The 18115-nt window shown below is 45.4% G+C and overlaps 1 protein-coding gene across 1 annotated transcript in view; it reads right to left on the bottom strand.

Annotated features, from left to right (window-relative positions):
* Positions 1 to 17874, bottom strand: part of rnf4 (ring finger protein 4) — a 57492-nt gene extending 39618 nt beyond the window's left edge. Inside the window, exon 1 of the mRNA XM_060842778.1 lies at positions 17718 to 17874. The gene's annotated coding sequence lies outside the window, so the exon portion shown is untranslated. The remainder of the gene's footprint in view (positions 1 to 17717) is intronic.
* Positions 17875 to 18115: the final 241 nt, after the last annotated feature.

Genomic DNA, 18115 nt, shown 5'->3' with positions numbered 1-18115 from the left:
CCACCCTTCAGCCTCTCTGCCTGTATTCCTGATGAAGGGCTTTTGCCCCAAACATCGATTTTACTGCTCCTTGAATGCTGCCTGAACTGCTGTGAGCGCGAGGCGAGAGCATCCATCCACGCACCATGCCTGTGGGCGTGTGTATAGTGCAGTGGCGGTCACCTGTAATGTGACATGAACCCAAGCTCCCGGTTGAGGCCCTCCCAATGAGTACCGAACTTAGTTATCAGCCTCTGCTCGGCCACTTTTCTCTGCTGCCTGTCCCGAAGTCCACCTTAGAGAATGGTCACCCGAAGGTCCGAGGCTGAATGTCCTGGACCATTGAAGTGTTCCCCAACTGGGAGAGAACCCTGTCTGTTGATTGCTGTGCGGTGCCCATTCATCCGTTGTCGTAGCCTTTGCTCGGTTTCCCCAATGTACCATGCCTCCAGGCATCCTTGCTTGCAACGCATAGCATTGGCTGAGTCACATGAGTATCTGCCATGTACAAGGTGGGAGGTGTCCCCACACGTAATGGTGGTATCTATGTCCACAATCTGACACATCTTGCAGCGCCTACCATGACAGGGTTGTATGGTACTGTCCTGAAAGCCGGGCAGCTTGCTACGAACAACGATCTGTTTGAGGTTGGCGATTGTTTAAAGGAGAGCAGTGGAGGTGTGGGGAAGGTCTTGGTGAGGTGCTCATCCTCATTGATAATGTGTTGCAGGTCACAAAGAACATGGTGTAATTTTTCAGCTCCTGGGAAATACTGAACAACAAAGGGTACCCTGTTGGTTGCAGCACGTGTCTGTCTCCTGAGGAGATCATTACAGTTCCTTGCTGTGGCACGTCGGAACCGGCAGTCGATGAGTTGAGCATCGTACCCCGTTCTTGGGAGGGCATCCCTGAGTACTTCCATGTGTCCGTCACGTTCCTCCTCAACTGAGCAGATCCGGTGTATGCGTAGGGCTTGTCCATAGGGGATGGCTGCTTTAATATGTTTTGGGTGGAAGCTGGAGAAGCGTAGCATTGTGAGGTTGTCTGTGGGTTTGCTGAGGTGTCCGTCCTTGATGGAGACGCACGTGTCCAAGAATGAGACAGACAGTCGAGTGTAGTCCATGGTGAGTTTGATGGTGGGATGAAACTTGTTGATGTCACTGTGTAGTTTTATCAGTGACTCTTCGCCATGGGTCCAGAGTAAGAAAATGTCATCAATGTACCCGGTGTATAATGTTGGTTGGAGGTCCTGCATAGAGAAGAAATCTTGTTCGAACCTGTGTGAAAATATTGGTATATTGGGGTGCAAATTTGGTCCCCATGGCTGTTCCGTGTGTCTGGATGAAGAACTGGTTGTCAAAGGTGAAGACGTTGTGATCGAGGATGAGTTGTAGGATGGTGTTTGGAGACTGGCAGTTGTTGGTGTTGAGTACTGAGGCTATTGCCGCGACGCCGTCATTGTGGGGGATGCTGGTGTAGAGTGCAAAAACGTCCATCGTAACGAGGAATGTTCCTGGTTTGACTGGTCCGTGGGTGCTGAGTTTCTGTCAGAAGTCCGTAGTGTCGTGACAGAAGCTCAAGGTCTCCTGTACAATAGGTTTCAAGATGCCTTCCACATAGGGTCCCATTGCCCGACATGATGGGACGTCCTGGTGTGTTGGTTTTGTGTACCTTTGGAAGGCAGTAGAAGTCACCTATACGAGAAGTACGTGGGATGAGGGTGCATAGGGAACTCTGAAGGACTGGATCCAAAGTTCTGATCAGTGTGCTTAATTCACGGGTGTGTTCTTTGGTCAGATCAGCTGGTAGTTGCCTGTAGTGTTCCTGGTTGTTCAGCTGTCGGTACACTTCCTTGCAATAATCTGTTCTATTCTGAGTAGCAATGGCTCCTCCTTTATCTGCTGGTTTGATGACAATGCTGTGATTGGTTTTGAGAGCCTGGATGGCAGTGCGTTGTGAACAGGTGATGTTTTGCTTTACCTTGTGGGTAGAGCTGATTAATCTGGCATTTATATATTTCCTGATGGTTTCAGCATACATGTTAAGCCCAAGGCAGTGGCCCTCCGGTGGGGTCCAAGTTGACATCAAGTTGATTGCTCCTCTACAGATTCGTGATCTCACTCCCACACAGGAACTCTCACACACACACACACACACACACACACACACACACTTTGTGGGGTGAATTTGTACTTGCAGGGTTACATTGTACTTTGCTCAAAAACTGCATGCATTCATGTAAAACTCCGTTATCTCACTTTTTAGATTAGAATCAATCTAAATATCAGGTCATAGACAGAGAACACAGGGGCCAACACCTTCAACATATTGTCTAGCTATCACCGTTGTTAACTGCTAACCAGAGAATGCAACTTTTTAATTAATATAAAAGGTTTTGTGATTTACACATGAAAGAAGTGAAACTATCACTGTGTTCTAACAGATGAAAGGCTTAACAATCAATTTTTCAATGTATAATTTCAGTTACATCACATTAAATTTTTGCTATAAATTCTGTGTATTTGGATTGAGTCCTCCACTACCACCTGTCGAAGGAGCATCGCTCCAAAATCTCGTGTGCTTCCAAATAAACCTGTTGGACTATAGCCTGGTGTTGTGAGATTTTTAACAGCATTTATGGCAGATATAATCTGTAGTAACCCTTAAACTCTGTAAGCTCTCACATCTGACAAGAAGCATATTTCATTCTACTAAAGGCCATTTTTGGCTCTTCACAATCGACAGACCCAGAAAGTAACACCGTCTTATACCTCTACAAATACTGCCCCAAGTTATGGCTTATATTTTAAGCTTAACTGAAAGGCGCATCTCCAAAAAACAGTCAAGAAAGAACCCACTCTACTCACTACTGCAGGCAATCTCTCCAATAAAGTTTCCATGTCAAAAGCACTACATGTCTTACTGCATTTTACAGTTGAACATCATAGCTTTCTTGATTTACCCAAGCTCCTGCTGCAAAACATCCCATTTTCAGATAGGATCCTCATGAATACACTGCACCAGGGAGAACAGCACTCAAAAGTGATAAACTTAGCAACCAAACCATTTATATAAACAATACAAAATAAACACAGCAAGCAGGAAAATTTCTTCTCCAGACCAGAGGCAACTTTGCTGACTCTGGGACATTTGCAGAATGAAAGGTCGATATGTGTCGAAGGATTTTCTGAATAAATGGAGCAGCTGGAGAGAGAGAGAAGCCCAAAGCTCTGCTTCAGGATACACGATAGCATGAAACAATTGGCCTATACATTCATTTCTGTACTAGAAAGGCACTAGCTGGTCAGAGGGGGAAATATCAACGTAACCTGCGAGCTGTGTGCATCACCACGATAATCAATAGCTTGGCAAAAGGCACCAGTTGCATGCCCAACAATTTACATTGATGGGTCTCAATTCTGAAGGGGTGCACTCAAACATACATGAGGCAAAGTATGCAGTTAAAGCAAATACGGGCCCCCAATTCATTTACCTGAGCAGCTCTTTATCCTCATGCTCAATAAAGTTAATAAAGACATTACTTTATTAAAATAAGATGAGAGACCTCAACAAAAATTACAATCTGATGTCACAACCCCAAAGATGGGCATTTAGCCAGTTAGGTCTGTGACAAGAGCAATTTACTAATCTAAATAACCCTGCAAATTTTCCTGCTTCAGATTATTATTCAATTCTCTTCTAATTACTAATCGAATTACCTTTACACTCAGGCAATGCACTCCAGATCCCGAACACAATATCTTAAATAACTTTTCCCCACGTTGTCTTTTCTACTTTGGCCAGTAACCCTAAATCGGTGCCCTCTGATTTTCAATCCTATCACCAACGGGAACAAATTCCCCATCCTGAGCGATCACAACTTTAAAACACCTCTATAAAATCCCTACTCAACCTTATTTTCTCCAAGGACAGCTTCTCCTATCTAGTAATATAACTGAATCTCCTTATTCCTGGAAACATTCCTGTTAATCCTTTCAGCACCATTCTTAATGTTTTCACATCCACACCACATGGTGCGGTGCCCAGAACTGCAGACAGTTGGCAGTTGAAGATGATTCATCAAATGATTCATCATAACCTCCTTGCTTTTATATGTATCTACTTAAGGACAACTGTTCTGCATGCCTTTTAAAATCACAACTTGCACTACCACCTTAAAACATTATGCACATTAATTCACAGGTCTGTATATTGATGAACCTCCCTTTATGATTGTAAAATCAACAACACTGATTCTCCTCAATCTCCTATTCAGCTACGTCTCCTTTCACCAGCTTGTCCATGCCCTCTTGAAGGCAAAAGTGAGGACTACAGATGCTGGAGATTAGAGTCAAAATTAGGAGTGGTGCTAGAAAAGCACAGCAGATCAGGCAGCATCCGAGGAGCAGGAAAATCGGCATTTCGGGCAAAAGCCCTTCACCAGGAATCACTACTCTAATCTGGACCCCCATGCCCTCTTGAAGCTCGTCAATAACCTTCTAGAAATCACACTATTGACAAGTCTGTGTCATATTGAAGCTGTGCCCGGCACATCCAAATCAAGGTCCTTAAACGTTGGTCAAAACAAAACTGGTCCTGATCAGTATGGTCTTCGGGAAATCCCATGACATTTTATTCTTCAGTTTGCCTTTACTCTGTCACTCAGCCAACTTCATATCCAAACTGCTACTTCCACTTTCATTGAATGAACATCCTGACAAAGTTGAAGCTCATTGTGCAACACTTAAAAGACCTTGATAGAAGCCCATATTAAACTGCATTACCCTGAGTAATTCACTGTTATTGCATTTTAAAACAAAAGGCAGTCAAGTCTGCATGGTCTTTGAACAAAATTAATCCACATATCTCCAAGTAATGGTTAAATTTAAAACTGACTCGGCAAGTTGGTGGCGATTCTGTATAACAACTGTGGACAGCTCTGCCTAACAGCCAAGGCATGCATACTGGTGTTTTTTGCCATCCCTGGCCAACTTATGTGGTGGAATTATTAGTTTAAAACCTTACAGAACACATACTTGTTAATATTTGGAAATGGGAAGGATGCCAAAGGAAAAAGGAGCAAGCAAGCAGCAGCAGGGAGGACACTCCCCTGCAGCACCTACCACACCAGAGACGGCAGCAGCCTCTCCTGAACCCCCTGGGGACCTGACAGACTCTCAGGATGTGGCTGAGGATATGGAGAGACTTACCTTGAAAGTTGGGGCTGCGATTGAGGAAATCCTTGGGAAGATTCGTGCCCAGGTCCAACCTATTGCATCCATGCTGCAGAAGAATGAACAGGAGATCCAGGGCCTCGGGGGGGGTCGGACTAAGGCCTTGGAAGCTTCGATGGAATCCTCATCCAGTCGGATCCAGGTGCTGCAGCAATAGGTGCGAGCCTTGCGAGACCATATTGACGATCTCAAAAAGAGAGGTTGGAGGATAAATCTCTGAATTGTTGAGCTCCCTGAAGGTGAGGAAGGTGTGCAGCCAGTCAGATTCTTTGAAAACTGGCTGCTGAAGTTTTTGGGCCTTCACATCAAGTCCAGCAGGCTACAGATTGAAAGGGCTTATCGGGTTACAGTGCACAGGTCTGGGGTGGTGTAGCGTCCCTGCTCCGTCCTAGTGCACTTCCATTCATCTGAGGACAAGCAAAATGTCACAGAAACTTCCAGATCCCTGGGAAAAGATCCACAGGCATTGCTGCACAAGGGGTTAAAATTCATGTTTTTTCCAGGATTTCTCTGCACATGTAATTCAAAAGAGGAAGTCCTTCGATTAAGTTAAAAAGAGGCTAAGGAACCTGAGCATCCAGTACTCCATGAGATACCCCGCAGTGCTTCGTTTCAGCCACAAGGACTCAGTTTATACAACTGACTCAGCGGATAAGGCTAAAAACTTTGTGGACACAAATAGATGGATTGGCCTGAACAGTATGGTTAATGTTTGTGCTCTTTTCCACTATTTTTCCCTTCTGTTTTTTAAAAAATTCCTTTCTTTCTCCCTAATAGTTTCCTTTTTGGAAAGGGGGGAAAAGATTTTGGAATAAGTTGTTACTATTTTTTTCAAATAAGTGGATTTTCTGATGGGAAATTTTGTGGATGTTCTTTGTTGTCTTTCCCCTTTTTTTCCTGTTTGCTCTGCTTCTCTGTTAGTCACAAGAAGGGGTGACATGAAGCCAGGGATGGGTGGAGTGCTCATCCTGACTTGGTCTTTTTTCTCTTGATTTAAGGATCATCTTGTTTTTTTTGGCCTAAGGCTAGGGCACAGTCCAGGTTTGAAGGAGGGGATGGATAGGGTTAGGGATTTCATCCAGAAGAAGACGACTACACTTCTCACTAAGCCCTATAAGCCCAATACAGAGAGGTTGTCGCTACGTTCCACAAGCATCCTTTCCATTAGTGCCCTCTGCTGGGTGGCAGGGCCTGGCAGGATATTAACCAGTTATGAGGGGGTCTGGGAGCAAGAGCTGGGAGTGGAGATCGCTTCTGAAACATGGGAAAACATATGGGAGAATACTCAAAAAGATCTCAATCTGTAAGAGGACATGCGCTATGCAGTTAAAAGTTCTGCACAGGGCTCATTTGGCAAGGTTTAAAAAAGGGGCATCTTCAGTGTGCCCTAAATGTAAAATAAGTGTGGGTACTCTTACCCATAGCTTCTGGACATGCCACAGACTCAGTATTTACTGGGAGAGATAGGGAGGGTATTGAGTACTGAAGTCAAAGTCAACCTGATATCTCTTCTCGTAGGTCGACCAAATTTACCATCTTTAGACAGGCATGGGAAAAAACTATTTAATATTCTTGCATATTGTGCATGGAAGAATATTCTGATGAATTGGGTGCCTGAGAACCCGCCAGGCCTGCTGGGATGGCAGAAATTAATTATGGAGCACAGTCCCTTGGACTTTTTTTTTTAACAACATGGTGCACCACACAACAGACCATTTTTATAAGACATGGCAGCCTTACTTGAGTTATTTGGATATAGATTTGTCAGTTATCCTAACTAGGGCGTTTGTCTAACCAGGATGGTTAGGTTTGTCAAGCCCGGGGCCCTGGAGGGGGTCTCCTGAGTTAATACGGGTTTGTATACAATGCTCCCGTTCCTTTGTTTGGGAGCTTTGCGCAGAGTTAGCTGTTCCGTATTTTGTGGGTTTTTTTCGGTGTTGCTTTGCAGTGTTAGGATTTGTTTTGTATTGGGGGTAGGTTAACAGTTAGGAGATGGTAGTTGAATTGTAATTTGTGTTTTTTTCTTTTTTATACTGATATCTGGTATTAATGGTATTTTTCAATAATTTTAAATGTTTGTAAAGTTTTAAAAATTTGCTAATAAATATATTTGCAAAAAAAAATTTAAAACTGGATCATTTCCAAAAGCTTTCCTAGCATAAAGGTCAAATTCACCAAGTTTCAGAAGAAAGCGATTTGGAAGTCAATGTCCATGAAATACAGAAAGGTAGCATCCAAATTTCATGGGTAATGTTGGCCTTTACTTCAAAAGGGATTGGTGTATAACAATAGGTAGGTAGGTTTTAATAAAACTATACAAAATGTGAGTCAGACCACAGCTCGACAGCTTTTGGCTACTTACTGAAGGAAAGACACTGGCATTGGAGGCAGAGTAAAAGCACTATCCCTTACTGGCAATTCTTCCACCTCCCAAGGAGGAACTCCACTCCAGAACACCCTAGGTAGTCTCCTGCTTCAAGGACTGCAATTTCCCATCTCACATGGTCAATGGTGCCCTCCAGTACACCTCCGCCCTTGAACCCACCCCTCCAACCCCAACAAGGACAAAACCCCCGCTGGTCCTCACCTTCAAATCATAGTAATATCCAGATACAGCGCATTATTCTCCACCATTTCCACTGTATCCAGTCAGACCCCACCAGAGATATATTTCCCTCCCCCCACCCCTTTCAGCATTCCAGATACCATTAGTGGGCAGCACGGTGGCACAGTGGTTAGCACTGCTGCCTCACAGCACCAGAGATCTGGGTTCAATTCCCACCTTGGGCGACTGTCTGTATGGAGTTTGCACATTCTCCGCGTCTGCGTGGGTTTCCTCTGGGTGCTCCGGTTTCCTCCCACAGTCCAAAAGATATGCAGGTTCAGTGAATTGGCCATGCTAAACTGCCTGTAGTGTTAGGTGTAGGGAAATAGGTCTGGGTGGGTTGCTCTTCGGAGAGTCAGTGTGGGCTTGTTGGGCCGAAGGGCCTGTTTCCACACTAAGTAATCTAATCGCCTCCATGACTCCTTTGTCAGGGCCACATCACCCACCAGCTCATTCTGCACTCCTGGCACCTTCCCTTGCTACCTCAAGAGGAGTAGAACCTGCACCCACACCTCCACACGAAGGGCCCAAATGGATCCTTCCTCATCTGACACAGACCTTCCTGCAAAAGCACCTCATCAACTGTGCCTATTGCTCTCAATGTCATCACCACTACATTGGAGAGACAGGACGCCAACTCGCGCAACATTTCAGAGGACATTTCCAGAACACACGTACGAAACAACTCCACTGTCCTGTGGCTGACCATTTCAACTTAACGTGGTGCCACTGCTTAAGAAAGGTGGTAAGGACAAGCCAGGGAACTATAGACCAGTGAGCCTGACGTTGGTGGTGGGCAAGTTGTTGGAGGGAATGCTGAGGGACAGGACGTAGGTGTATTTGAAAAGGCAAGGACTGATTAGGGATAGTCAACATGGCTTTGTGTGTGGGAAATCATGTCTCAAACTTAGAACATAGACCAATACAGCGCAGAACAAGTTCTTTGGCCCTCGATGTTGCATCAACCTGTGACCTAATCTAAGCTCATCCCCCTACACTATCTCATCATCCTCTGTGTTTATCCAAGGAATGTTTGAATCTCCCTAATTTGACTGAGTAGCCCTACATTGGCAGGTAAGGCATTCCACACCCTTACCACTTTGTGTAAAGAACCTGCCTCTAACATTTGTCTTAAATGTATCACCCCTCAATTTGTAGTTATGACCCCTCATACAAGCGGACATCATTATCCTAAAAAAAAGACTCCTACTATCCATCCTATTTAATCCTCTGATCATCCTGTATATCTCTATCAAATCCCCTCTTAGCCACCTTCTTTCGAAGAAGAACAGACCCAAATCTCTCAGCCTTGACTCATAAGACCTTCCCTCCAGACCAGGGAACATCCTGGTAAATCTCCTCTGCACCTTTTCCAATACTTCCACATCCTTCCTGTAATGGGGTAACCAGAACTGTACACTTGATTGAGTTTTTTGAAGTAGCAGCAAACAAGACTGATGAGGGCAGAGCAGTGGACATGATCTACATGGGTTTCAGTCAGATGTTCGACAAGGTTCCCCATGGGAGACTGATTAGCAAAGTAGATCTCTCAGAATACAGGGAGAACTAGCCATTTGGAAACAGAACTGGCTCAAAAGGTAGAAGACAGAGGGTGGTGGTGGAGGGCTGTTTCTCAGACTGGTGGCCTGTGACCAGTGAAGTGCTACAAGGATCACTACTTTTTGTCATTTATACGTGATCTGGATGTGAGCATGAGGTAGAGTTATCCGATGGGATAGAAGACACCGAAATTGGAGATGTAGTGAACAGCAAACAAGGTTACCTCAAAATACAACTGGATCATCATCAAGTGGGCCAATGGGCTGAGGAGTGGCAGACAAAGTTTAGTTTAGATAATTTGGGAATGCAAATCTTAGTAGAACATCTACACTTAATGGCAAAGTTCTCAGGAGTGTTGCTGAACAAAGAGACCTTGGATTGCAGGTTCATAGCTCCTTAAAAGTGGAGTCGCAGGTAGATACGATAGTGAAGAAAGAATTTGGTATGCTTTCCTTTATTGGTCAGAGTATTGAGTACAGGGGTTGGGAGGTCATGTTGTGGCTGTACATTGGTTAGTCCACTGTTGACATATTGCATGCAATTCTGGTCTCCTTCCTACCGGAAGGATGTTGTGAAACTTGAAAGGGTTCAGAAAAGATTTACAAGGATGTTGCCAGGGTTGAAGGATTTGAGCTATAGGGAGAGGTTGAATAGACTGGGGCTGCTTCCCCTGGAGCGTCAGAGGCTGAGGGGTGACCTTAGAGGTTTATAAAATCATGAGAGGCATGGTATAGGATAAATTGATAGTCCTTTCCAAGGAGTCCAGAACTAGAGATCATCGGTTTAGAGGGAAAGAGGGGAAAGATATAACAAGGACCTAAGGGGCAACTTTTTCGCAGAGGGTGGTATGTGTATGGACTGGACTGCCAAAGGAAGTGGTGGAGGCTGGTACAATTATAATATTTAAAAGGCACTTGGATAGGTATACTTCTCCAGCACAGCCTTTTTAAACTGTCCTGTCAATCTTCCTTCCCACCAGTCTGCTCCAACCTATCACTATCATCCCGTTGTCATCTATCTCCTTCCCAGCTACCTTCCCCCCAGCCCCACCCATCTATATCTCAGCCCCCTTGGCCACATCTATTGAAAGAAAGCCAAGTTAAGATTTTGAGTCTGATGCCCATTCAGACTCCAAGTGATAGGCAAAAGTGAGGATTGCAGATGCTGGAGATTAGAGTCAAGAGTGTGGTGCTAGAAAAGCACAGCAGGTCAGACAGAATCTGAGGAGCAGCAAAAATTCCTTCATCGGGAATGAGGCTGGGAGCCTCGGGGGCTGGGGAGATAAATGGGAGGGGTGGGGCTGGGAGGAGTAGCTGAGATTGCAATAGGTGGATGGGGGCAGGGGTATGAGAGATCAGACAGCAGGGTGGTGCAGACTGGTGAGAAGGAAGATGGACAGAGGGGACAGGTCAGAAGGATGGTGCTGAGCTGGAAAGTTGGAACTGGGGTTAGGGGAGCAGGGGAAATGAGGAAATTGGTGAAGTCCACATTGATGCCATGGGGTTGGAGGGTCCACACGTGGAAGATGAGATGTTCGCCCTCCAGGCGCCAGGGGGTAAGGGACTGGCGATGGAGGAGGCCCACGATCTGCATGTCATAGCAGAATGGAAGGGGGAGATGAAGTGTTTGGCCACAGGTCGATGGGGTTGGTTGGTGCAGTTGTGCCAGAGAACATCTCTGGATCATTCTGCAAGTAGACATCCTGTCTCACCAATGTAGAGGAGACTGCATCGGGAGCAACGGATACAGTAAATGACATCGTGGAAGTGCAGGTAAAACTTGGATGGATACGGAAACTGCTTCTTTGGGGCGCTGGACAGAGGTGAGATGAGCGGTGTGGGTGCAAGTTTTGCAATTCCTGCAGTGGCAGAGCAAGATGCCAGGAGGGGAGGGTGGATTGTTGGGGGCATGGACCTGACGAGGTAGTTGCAGAGTGATTGACTTTTACAGAAAGTGGATAAGGGTGGGGAGTGAAATATATCTCTAGTAGTGGGGTCTGTTTGTAGATGGCGGAAATGGTGGACAATGATGCGATGTATAGAGGTTTGTGGGGTGGAAAGTGAGGACCATGGGGCTTCTGTTCTTGTTGCGGTAGGAGGGGTGGGGTTCAAAGGTGGAGGCATGGGAAGTGGATGAGATGCACTGGAGAGCATCAACCATCACATGGGAGGGGAAATTGCAGTATTTAAAAGGAGAATGCCATCCGGTGTGTTCTTTGGTGGAACTGGTCCTCCTGGGAGCAAATGCGGTGGAGGCGGAGGAGGAATTGGGAATTGGATGGCAAATGTTGCCTGCTTCCTCCCTACTGACGCTGCCAAAGCTGTTGAGTTTCTCCAGAAATTTCTGCTTCAGACCTCCCCAGTTCTTCACTTTATTTCACAACATTCAATGAACCTACTTCATTCTTGCCGCTCAAAATGCATTGTGGACAGGCCGGAGGCTGGAAGAACACAGCAAGCCAGGCAGCATCAGGAGATGGGGAAGACGACATTTTGCATATAACCCTTCTTCAAAACACATTACCTGTTATTCACACAAAACCACATCTACTTTGTTAGATTTTTTTAAGCCTGCCCGAGTGTCATAAAATTTATCTTTTGTCAAGTCCCATTTTTTTTTAAAAACATGACCGATAAGTTACAAAATTGTGTCCAAGTCTAAATCATCTATCAGTACGCATTAAAAAATGCACCAACTTCGAAGATATACCACTTATAAAATTTGGGTATGGGATTACAGACAATCATCATTCATTAGTTACGCTTACTTCAACTGCTGCATTTTCATTGTTTCAGTTGGACTTTGATGGAAGTGTTGCAATCAGCATTCTCATATTATACAAAATAAATATTGATTTTCCACTTATATGGTATGCTGACACGTACAAGACAAAATGCTTTGACAAACTATCTAAAATTACTATGTTGCAGAAGAATCACAATAATTATGGCTCAGGTGGTCATTCAGCCTAACAAGCTTGCAATGGTTCTATTACTTCGTATATCCATACATGTTCCACAATATCCCTGCACACCATTTCTAACCAAATCCTCGAGGAGAAAGTGAGGTCTGCAGATGCTGGAGATCAGAGCTGAAAAATGTGTTGCTTGAAAAGCGTAGCAGGTCAGGCAGCATCCACGGAACAGGAGATTCGATGTTTCGGGCATAAGCCCTTCTTCAGGAAGGGCTTATGCCCGAAACGTCGAATCTCCTGTTCCGTGGATGCTGCCTGACCTGCTGCGTTTTTCCTAACCAAATCATCATCAACACCCTGCTGAATGCATTTCTGTAATTACCTAGCAAAGGTGTTGCTCTGGAACTTCCCCATAAACTTTGTTGTCTGAATGCCCTTGACCTCCTCAAGGACCCACTCAAACCTCTCACCTTCACAACTCACAGCCCTCCACTCCAACCCCAAACTCACTATCAAACCAGTGGACCGGGGGTGCAGCGGTAGTTTTCCAGACTGACCTCTACACACTGAAGCCAGGTGCCAACTTGAAGACACCTTATCCTCCCGCCCCCTTGACCACAACCTCACCTCCATCATCAAACCATCATCTCCCAGACCGTACACAACCTCACCACCTTAGGGGATCTCCCATCCACAGATTCCAACCTCCGTTTGGGGATCCCGCACCACCCAGATCTTCCTCCTACCCAAGATCCACAAGCCTGAACGACCCCAGCCGACCCATCATCTCAACCTGCTCCTGCCCCATGAAATTTTGCACGTTCTCCCAGTGACTGCGTGGGTTTCCTCCGGTTTCCTCCCACAGTCCAAAGATGTGCGGGTCAGGTGAATTGGCCATGCTAAATTGCCTGTAGTGTTAGGTAAGGGGTAAATGTAGGGGTATGGATGGGTTGCGCTTCGGCAGGTCGGTGTGGACTTGTTGGGTTGTAGGGCCTGTTTCCACACTAAGTAATCTAATCTAATCTAAATCAAATTCATCTCCACATACCTCGATACTGTCCTATCCCACAGTCCAAGAACTCCCCACATACATTTAGGACACCACCCACACCCTCCACCTCAAGACTTCCGCTTGCCTGGCCCCAACACGTCATTTTCACCATGGACATCCCGTCTCTATACACCTCCATCCGACATGACCAGGGCCTCAAAGCCCTCAGTTTCTTCCGCTCCTGTCACCCCCATCAGTACGCTTCTACTGATACTCATTCATTTGGCTGAACTGGTCCACACCCTCAACAATTTCTCCTTCCAATCCTTCCACTTCCTCCAGATGGAAGGTATAGCCAGGGCCATCTGCATGGACCCCAGCTATGCCTGTCTATTTGTCGCCTATGTGGAACAGCCCATCTTCCATAGATAAACTGACACTATTCCCCTCCTTTTCCTCCGCTACACTGATGACCGCATCGGCGCTTCATGCTCCCATGAGGAGGTTGAACAATTCATCAATACATTCTATCCTGACCTTAAATTCACCTGGACCATCTCTGACACCTCCCCCCGCACCCCTTCCTGGACCTCTCCAGCAACGGTGACTGACTCAACACTGACATTTTCTACAAACCCACCAGACTCCCACATCTACCTGGATTATACCTCCTCCCACTCTGCCTCCTGTAAAAATGCTATCCCTTATTCCCAATTCCACTGCCTCTGCCGCATCGGCTCCAAGGAGGACCAGTTCCACCACAGAACATACCAGATGGCCTCCTCCGTTAAATATAGCAATTTCCCTTCCCATGTGGTTGATGATGCCTTGCGCGCATGTCATTCATGTCCCACATCTTCGGCCTTGAACCCCACCCCTCCAAACGCAACAAGGACAAAACACCACCGCTCCCCCCCCCAACCCATGTCCACATTTTCCACCGCAACAATCTCTGTATATAATCAGATCATTCCCCGCCATTTCAGCCAACTACAAAGCGATCCCACTAGAGATATATTTCTCTCCCCATCCCATCCGCTCTTCGTAAAGACTGTTCCCTTAGTGACTACCTTATCAGGTCTATGTCCCCCTACACCCCACCCTCCCCTCCTGGCACATTGGCCTGCCAGGAACTGCAAAACCTGAGCCCACACCTCCCCCCTCACCTCCATCCATGGCCCCAAAAGGAGCCTTACACATCCATTTAAGTTTCACCTGCACTTCCATATGTCACTTACTGTATCCATTGCTCCTGATGCAGTCCTCTCTATATTGGGAAGGCAGGATGCCGACCCACAGAGTGCTTCAGAGAACATCTCTGGGACACCTGCACCAACCAACCCCATTGTCCTGTGGCCGAATGCTTCAACTCCCCTTCCCATTCCACAAAGGACATGCAGGTCCTGGGCCTTCTCCATCACCACTCCTTGACTACCCGACTCCTGGAGGAAGAATGCCTCCAACCCAATGCATCAACATGGATTTCACCAGTTTCATTTCCCATCCCCCGACCTCATCCCAGTTCCAACCTTCCAGTTCAGCACAGTCCTCATGACTGCCCAGCTCCCTTCCCACTTATCCACTCCACCCTACCGTCCGATGTATCACCATTACCCTCACCTCCATTCACCTATTGCACTCTCAGTTACCTTCCCCCTCCCCTCACATTTATCTCTCCACTCCTGAGGCGCCCAGCTTCATTTCTAATGAAGGGCTTTTGCCTGAAATGTCAATTTTCCTGCTCCTCGGATGCTGCCTGACCTGCTATGCTTTTCCAGCACCACCCTCTTGACTCTGATCTCTAGCATCTGCACTTCTCACCTGGTGACCCCTCAAGGAAATCCTGTTTCTCGAGCATTGCAGTTTTACTTATTACAATCACATTACCTGCTTTTTAGCCAAACTCAAGATTACTTTGGTGCACATTTTAAATTTAAGTGCAAGATACATTACTAAAAGATTGACAGGACTTGATTGGAAGAATGCTGAAAGCGTGCTTCCTCTTGTCGCATTATCCAGAACGAGGAGTCATTTTAAAAACAAAAGGAGGCAGGCATCCATTTAACACAAGTTCATAGAATCCCGAGTGTGGAAACAAGCCATTTGACCCAACAAATTCGCACAGATCCTCCGAAGAATAACCCACCCAGACTCATTCCCTTAATATTTACCCGCTGGCTAGAACACCTAATATATACATTCCTGAACTCTATGGGCAACTTAGCATGACCAATTCACCTGACCTGCATATCTTTGAATTGTGGAAGGAAATGAGAGCACCCAGAGGAAACCCATGCAGACACAGGGAGAACGTGCAAACTCCACACAGACAGATAGTCTCCCGAGACTGGAATCAAACTCAGAACCCTGATGTGAGGCAGCAGTGCTTACCACTGAGATGAGAAATCATGTTTTTTTCTCCTGAGGATTGAGACACTTGGAATTATTTTCTCAGAAGGCAGTGGATACAGAATCTAAATAAATATTTTTAAAGGGAAGATTGGTTATTGATTACATAGGGAATTAAAAATATTTGGGAGCACGTAGCAACGTGGAATGGAGGTTAAATTTAGATCAAATCTTACTGATTGGCACAGGCTCAAAAGGGTGACTGGCCTACTCTTGATCCTTGTACTAAGTTGGACACTGTTCTTTGCAGTCAAAGATGTAAACATTGCACCTGTTTCAATTTAAAATAGGCAACAACCATTCTCTGGATCACTACTTACAGAAATTAACACCTTGACGAGAGTCAACCTTCCGAGTTTAAACAAAGCTTCAAAGTGAAATGACAAACCTCAGCAGGTTTGGCAGCAATAACAGGTGAAAGCAGAGTCAATGAGTCAGATAGCTCATCAAAACTTCCTCAGGAGTTATTGGTCTCAATGTTAACTCTGCCTTGTACCCTAGATCTGCTGGGTTTTGTCAATTCACTATTTTTGTTTCAGAATTGTACTTCTTAGTTCAGTTTCAGGTAAACTAAAACAGAACTATCATATTTATTACAATCTATATGATCACATCTCTATCAAAGTTTGTTTGCAAATCAAATACTCCTTGCAAAAAGTTAATAAAAACATTGTTCTCTTTTTCATAACTGGTCTTGTGAGTACCCTGACCAATGTAAGCTGGAAAACTTGGCCAAAATTAATCGTTTTTCAACAAGACTGAAGATATCATTTTGTAATTCAACGCTTGTCCAATTAAGAACCTGATTTTAGAACACAAAAAGCAGGAACTCTGAAGTTGAGATCCTGAAAGAAAAAGGAGGACCAACAGGAATGAACTTCAATTGCAGGACAGTGAAATTTTAAAGTGAAAGATGAACAGGATGCTATATGAAAAGGTTACAGTAATGGATACAAAACAGAGACACATAGATACAATAGATATCAACAGTGAAGCAAAACTCCTTAATCTATTCAGAGCCAGAAAGTTACTAAAATTATAGTTAACATTACAGGTAAAACAAAAGCTGTCACAGCAAAAATTCCTCAAGAACTAGGTTGTTTAAACAAATAACAACCTTTAGTTTTAGTTCCACTTACTTACATCACATGTACAATCGGGCTGTGACTCTGACAGCTGCAAATGTGTTGCTGGTCAAAGCACAGCAGGCCAGGCAGCATCTCAGGAATAGAGAATTCAACGTTTCGAGCATAAGCCCTTCATCAGGAAGGACTAATGTGACTCTGACACCCTGCTCACAGCCACAATGTACATACAGCTTAAACATCAAACAATAAGTAGTGAAAAATGGCACTGGAACAGACTGGAGACATTTAAACACAAATAAACCAAATATCCCAAGCCTCACTCCAGACAAAAAAAAAGTTACATGCAAACAGAAGGGCACAGTTTCATAGAACAGTATAGGTGCTTCAACCCTCGATCTTGTACCAATGTTTTTTCCTACTCAGGATCCAGTGGTGCCACTTAAAGGCTCAAATGAAGAAGAATTTCTTCCCTCTGAGCTTTAAGAATCTTTGGAACTTCTTGTAACAGATAGCTGTGGAGAGCGGAGGCCTTGTACACTTTTAAGTACAAGATAAGTTGTCGGATCATCTGATCAGTAGGGAAACCAAGGGAGTTGGGGAAAGGGAAGGAAAATGGACAAGAGAAATGTCGAATTGGCGATAAATTAGAGTAAAATGGTGGAGCAGGCCCGAACAACCGAGCAATCTACTCCTGTTCCTCTTTCTTGTGGGCTTATACTTTACAGCGACCATAACCAATCTTTACAAAACAGACTTTCAGACCTGAAGCTTGTTGGGAAAACGTGAAATATAAAACTGAGAGATCACGTATAAGTGCATAAACATGTCGCTGCAGAGGCCTAAAACAAACCAGGTGAAGGGAAGCCTGCCCATTACCGGCAGCAAAAAAATAAAACAGACATAACACACACAAAACAAAACGGAGAACAACACCTACCACCTTTCCGGGGCATAACTTCACAAAACGAAAACGCAGGCACCTCTCAGATTAAAGAAAAGTCCAGTCACCAGCAAAGGCCTTCAATCTCGGAAAAGTCGATACCGGCGGAAGGAAAAAAAGTGAAGCCGTACCCCCCACGTGACGTCACCATAGCCCGCCTCCCCATGAAATTCCTCGCTACCGATTGGCCAGTCTGCGCGTTGACCGTCACCACATCGCCGCGGTAACGGCCCGCCCACTGGTTCGTGTGTTCCCCCGGCCTCACCCAGTCGGGGGGGTCGAGGTGGTGGGCGGGGCTTCAGGGAAAGGTCAAGGAGCGATCAGACGGCGCAGAGCATGACGGTTTTCTTTAAATGAACCTATCCGGAACGGCCATAGCTCCCAGAGGGCGGTGC

This window comes from Hemiscyllium ocellatum, chromosome 2 (assembly GCF_020745735.1).
Source record: "Hemiscyllium ocellatum isolate sHemOce1 chromosome 2, sHemOce1.pat.X.cur, whole genome shotgun sequence".
Taxonomy (NCBI): Eukaryota; Metazoa; Chordata; class Chondrichthyes; order Orectolobiformes; family Hemiscylliidae; genus Hemiscyllium; species Hemiscyllium ocellatum.
The sequence above is the reverse complement of the archived record's forward strand: the minus strand, read 5'-3'. Positions and strand labels throughout refer to the sequence as shown.